At 36.6% G+C, this 6231-nt stretch overlaps 1 pseudogene; it reads left to right on the top strand.

The window, feature by feature from the left end:
* The first annotated feature begins 1564 nt into the window (after nt 1-1564).
* Nucleotides 1565-1963, top strand: LOC116862119 (annotated as a pseudogene).
* The last annotated feature ends 4268 nt before the right edge of the window (nt 1964-6231 follow it).

The following is a 6231-nucleotide window of genomic DNA, read 5'->3' as shown; positions in this document are numbered from 1 at the left end:
GTTAAAGTCCCACCTTAGAAATTCCTTCCTTAATAAGGAGTAGCCCTAGGGCCAAATATGAGACCTAATTTGCTCCAGCCGCCATAACAAAGTCCCACAGACTGGGAGGCTTACACAATAGAAGTTTATTTTCTCACAGTTGTGAAAGCTGGAAGTGTTCAAAGTGTCAGTGGGACTTGGCTTGGAGATGGCCATCTTCTGTGTCTTCACATGGCCTTCTCTCTGTGTATGGCTGTGTTCTAAACTCTTCTCCTCATTAAAGGACACCAGTCATATTAGATTAAGTCCTACCCTCTGGATAGAATCCTGACTCGCACTAGGCACCGTGTGACAACTTCTTCCCACCCCTGGGGATGGGAAGAAGTGATTCATTATTTATGGGGGATAGAAGACTATGTCTCCATTAACACTATGGGGGTTGGGGGTTGGGGACCCATTTCCACCAGGAAGTGATGAACATTCAGGTTCCCTACTCACTTTCACTGACATCACCCTGGTGTGTTTGTGTTATGTTGGAGGGTTGGAAGTTTGAGCTTCTTAGCTGGCCTTGCTGGTGTTTGTGGGGTTTGGCTGGAGTAGAGCAATTGTCTAAAATTTTCTGCCTTGCTAGGCTGCTCCCACCTCTTTTCCCCCCAGCCATTCCTGTTAGCTGTCTTTTCCCATGTTTTTGGGTTGCTGGCTTTTTAAGTCTGAGATACTTAAGGCAAAAGGGAATCTCAGGGACCTCGTGATCGTGTGATACTTTGGGTCCTGAAGTAGCGAGCTGGTCTGCTTTCTCTCCACCTTTTGGGGTCTTCTTATATTTGTTTTATAGTAATGTCCATGGTCTAATTGTATTTAGCAGGAGGAACAGGAAAAAGTACATCTACTCTATCTCTTGGAAGTAGAATTCTTCTCCCCATATGTTTTGAAGTTGACAAGGAAATTCTCATTGTTTAAATATATGTAAGTTTATGGTCAATATTGGCATTTAGAAAATAAAACTGTTACATCATTTAAAAATGTATCCAACTCTGCCTTTGGATCAGGTCATGACCCCCCAGTCCTGGGATCCAGGCCCATGTCGGCTCTCTGCTCAGCAGGGAGCCTGCTTCCTCCTGTCTTTCTCTCTGCCTGCCTCTCTGCCTACTTGGGATCTCTCTCTGTCAAATAAATAAATAAAATCTTAAAAAAAATTGTATCCAAGATTTTATACCCGGCAACTGTTTCCTAAATATAAAGACATTTTTACTTTGTTTTTCTTTTCTCCAATTTTATTCTCAGCTTGCCTAACTTTTATCCTAAATTTAAACACGCAAAATATTTTGGTTGGTCACCATATTTTACTTCTCTGCAAAACCAAAATCTGTAGGGATGCATGGCTGGTTCAGTCAGTAGAACATGTGACTCTTGATCTCAGGGTTTTAAGTTTGAGCCCCAGGTTGGGTGTAGAGATTGCTTAGAAATAAAATCTTAAAAAACCCCAACAATCTATCAAATCTATCAAAATGAATTTCTATTGCCATAAATTTCTAAGAGTTAAAATGTTTCTTCTGTGCTCTTTCTGCCGTCCTTCCGTGCTGCCATAATGGTGCACACAAATGCCCTGGCAGATGCCTTCCAGAACAGTAACACGGCTGAAAAGAGAGGCAAACACCAGGTTCTTATTAAGCCATGTTCCAAAGTCATCATCCGGTTTCTCACTGTGATGAGGAAGCACGGTCACATTGGCGAATTTGAAATCGTTGATGATCACGGAGCTAGGAAAATTGTTGTGAATATCACGGGCAGGTTAAACAAGTGTGGAGTAATCAGCCTCAAATTTAATATGCAACTGAAAGATCTAGAAAATGGCAGAATAACCTGCTGCCATCCTACATTGCCCTGACAACCTCAGCTGGCATCATGGACCGTGAAGAAGCAAGACGAAAGCACATAGGAGGGAGAATCCTGGAATTCTTTTTCTAGGGATGTAATACATACATGCAAATAAAATGCCCTTAATAGAAAAAAAAATGTTTCTTTTGTTTGACTGTTTGCAATCTGGTATAGTATATAATAGATCAAAAGCATATAAATTTATTAGACATTTTTAAAAGTAATGATCAGCCATAAGAAATTAAAATTATCTTGACAATGAATCTCTTTAGGAGATAGATGGCTCTTTCCCCAATTAATTTAATGTAGATTAAATTAATAATGTGGATAAATAGTACTTATTTCTGGAATGAGACAAAAATGTAGTGTTAGTTTTATTTTGAATTTTCCTTTTAAGCTTGGAAACTTTGTGCACATAGATAAGTAGGTGCTAATGGGTGGAATTTTGTTGTAGCAGTTTCGCTTAACTGCTTGAATTTCTGCAGAATTTTATTTTCTAAATCACATAGTGAAGTATCCTCAAAAATTATTTTAAATAATGTAACAACTTACAACTTGGTTAGGTCCTCCTTCTATTTTGTTGGAAGCAAATTATAAACTACCTGACCTACAAAAATAATTTGTGGGGGTAGGGGGTGGTAGAAATGGGTGAATTGTTTTGTTTTGTTCTTTAGTTTAAACAAACTAAATTTTAAAAATTGAAAAGGGAAAAGGTATGTTTGCACTATGCTTGACAAAATGACCTCTTTGGTTCTCTGTTGCTAAGGCCCAGAAACATCACAATGGAAACTTTTGATCTCATTTTAGGGTTTTTAATCAAATTTATTGAGGTGTAATTTACATAAGACAAATGGAAACATTTGAAGTATTCAGTGTCATGAGTTCTGGCAAATGTATGTGCCATATAACTGCTACCCCAACCAGTATACAGAGTATTTTAGTTGTCCCCCAAGTTCCCTCTGGCCCTTTTGTAGTCAGTCTTCCTACCCCTTTGTAATTCCTACTTTCCCCAGCTATTCATAGGATTTTTATCACTGTAAATTGGTTTTGGGGAAAAAAGGGATTTGTTCCTCATTCTTCGACTCATTTGTTGTCTCCGTTTCTGGGAAGTAAACTTAAATGTAAACATACACAGCTAATCTAACTACATTATCACAAGACACGCTTCCATTTTTTTAAATGATTGGTTCTTGTGAACTTTAGACAATGCTGCAAATCATTTGACTATTGTAAAGTTTAAAAATTTTGTTTCTTTGAAAGATTTGTAAGATCAGAAGTGATTATGTTGCTCTATAGTCTCAACTTAAATGATTTTATGACTTTAGATTAATTTGAGTTATTGAATAAGTGACTTTTGATTACCAGCAATATTCTGAAAAGAAATAATTCATAGAAGAGGGAGGCAAGGAGCGCCTGGGTGGCTCAGTTGTTTGGGTGTCTGCTTTTGGCTCGGGTTATGATCCCAGGGTTCTGGAATTGAGCCCCGCATCAGGCTCCTTGCTCAGCTGGAAGCCTGCTTCTCCCTCTCCCTCTGCTGTTCCCCTGCTTGTGCTCTCATTCTTTCTGACAAATAAGTAAAATTAAAAAAAAAAAAAAAAGAGGGAGGCAAACCATGAGATTCTTTACTCTTGGAAACAAACTGACGGTTGCGGGAGGCCAGGTGGGTGGGGGATGGGGTAACTGGGGGATGGGCATTCAGGAGGGCACGTGATGGAATGAGCGCTGGGTGTTACACACAACTGATGAATCACTAAATTCTACCTCTGAAACTAATAATACACTATATGCTAACTAGCTTTAATTTAAATAAAACCTTAAAAAAAAGAAATAATTCATAGAGACAGATAAAAAGATTACTGGATCATCAAGCAGCTTTTGTATATATACTCTTATCTGTATTTGTTTTGCACAACTCAGATTAAGGTGGTAAATTCAATGTGACATACATATTGGTGTATTGTGTTAATAAAGTTAGTTACATCTAAAACTTGAAGTTAAATAATATTGTCATCCAATTATATATGTATTTCTGTATGATTAAAACACATACATAATGATGTATTAAAATTAACAACCAAAAAAGGAGAAAACTTGTGATTCAGACTTGGTCTTGGAATATTCATTATACTTTTAAAAAGTTGTAGAAAAAAATTTTTTTCCTTTAGTATAATCCACCTAGCTAGCAGAGATTTATTTTAGAATACTCTCAGTATCCTGATAACTTTGAGTGTTTTGTGCTGTCATTTTCTCAAGTTATTTTTGAAATAAGTAAAATCCCTTTGCTTCTGAGAGACCTAAAAGTTATATTTTATGTTACCATCTTTATATTTATTTTTAAATGTTTTATTGTCACTCTGGTTATTAGGATAGCAAAATCTAAAACAATTGCTCACTCTCAGGTACCTGTGCACTTAATCAAGTAATCAGTTTCTGCCAGAAATTTTTTGTTTTTGTTGCCTTTCTGAAACCCAGATCCTGGATTCAGAAATTAAAACTGTCGATATCTTTAAATCTAAAATAAAAAAGAAAAAGAAAAAGAAAAAAATCATTACCCACTTGACCGCTGGATGGCACCAAAGGCTTAATCTTTTACCTTATAAAACAGGAAGAAGTAATTAGAAGTAATTAATTACTAATTAATTACTAAACAGAAGTAATTAGGCATACTCTATATATTTTAAATTAATTCTATATTATCAAAAGAGTTACCCTATTAAACCCATGATGTGGAAAAAGCTGACAAATAAAGAGTAGGCGTTCAGCCATGATTAATTCTGTTCAAGTTAAAAAAAAAAATTAACATATTTTATAAAGATTTTTTTTAAACCACTCAATCAATCAGTCAATCAATTAATTTGGAGAGCGAGCAGGAGGAGGGGCAGAGAGAGACGGAGAGAGAGGATCTCAGGCGGACTGCACTGAGTTGTGCAAAGCCCAAACAGGGCTTGATCTCAGAAACCTGAGATCATTACCCGAGTGGAAATCAAGAGTTGGACACTTAACCAACTGAGCCACCCAGGTGGCCCTCCACCAGAAAATTTTAGAAGAATAAATGAATTATGTAAAGTTGCAGGATAGAAAATTAATATACAAGAATTGGTTGTATTTCTAAATAATAATAATAGCAATCATAATAAACCATCAGAAAGAAATTAAGAAAATAATCCCCTTTACAACTGCACCCAAAAGAATACAATACATATGTATAATGTTAACCAAGAAGGTAAAAGACCTGTACCTTGAAAATTATAAGACATTGATGAAAGAAATTAAAGATAGTACAAATAAATAGAAAGGTATACTGTGCTTATGGACTGGAAGAATTAATACTGTTAAAGTGTCTGTACTACCCAAAGTGATACACAGATTCAATGCAATCTCTACCAAAATACCAATGGCAATTTTCACAGAACTAGAACAAATAATCCTGCAATTTGTATGAAACTACAAAAGACCCCCTCAAAGCCAAAGAATCTTGAGAAAGAAGAACAACGCAGGAGGTCTCACAACCCCTGATTTCAAACTACACTACAAAGCTGTAATAATCAAAACTGTATGGTACTAGCACAAAAGCAGATGCTCATAGATGAGTGGAGCAGAAAAAAGAGCCCAGAACCGAACCCATGCTTATATGATCAATTAGTCTTGACAAAGGAAGGGAGAATATACAGTGAGGAAACGACAGATTCTTTAGCAAATGATGTTGGAATGGAATATTAGTTGGTGATCAAAAAAAATGAAATCTTGCCATTTGCAACAATGTGGCTGGAATTACAGGATATTATGCTAAGCAAAATAAGTCAGAGAAAGACAAATATTACATGATTTCACTCATATATGGGATTTAAGAAACAAAACAGAGGAACATGAGAGAAGGAAAGGAAAATAAAAAAAGATAAAAACAGAGAGCAAGACAAACCATAAGAGACTCCTGGGGCACCTGGGTGGCTCAGTGGGTTAAAGCCTCTGCCTTTGGCTCAGGTCATGATTCCAGGGTCCTGGGATGGAGCCCTGCATTGGGCTCTCCGCTCAGCGGGGAGCCTGCTTCCTCCCCACCCCGCCTGCCTCTCTGCCTACTTGTGATCTCTCTCTCTGTCAAATAAATAAATTAAAAAGAAGAATAAGAGACTCTTAAATAGAGAGAACAAACTGAGGGTTGCTGGACGGGAGGTGAGTGGGGGGATGGGGTAACTGGGTGATGGGTATTAAGGAGGGTGCTTATTGAGCTGAGCATTGGGTGTCGTATGTAAGTGATGAATAACTAAATTCTACTCCTAAAATTAATATTTAATATTAATATTAAATAAATATTTAATAAATTAATGTATGTTAACTAACAAATTTAAATTTAAAAACAAAACAAAACAACCATAA

The sequence above is a fragment of the Lontra canadensis genome, unplaced genomic scaffold (assembly GCF_010015895.1).
Source record: "Lontra canadensis isolate GAN:19392208 unplaced genomic scaffold, GSC_riverotter_1.0 scaffold222, whole genome shotgun sequence".
In the NCBI taxonomy this organism is placed as follows: Eukaryota; Metazoa; Chordata; class Mammalia; order Carnivora; family Mustelidae; genus Lontra; species Lontra canadensis.
Note: the sequence above shows the minus strand (reverse complement) of the source record. Positions and strands in the feature narration are given on the sequence as shown.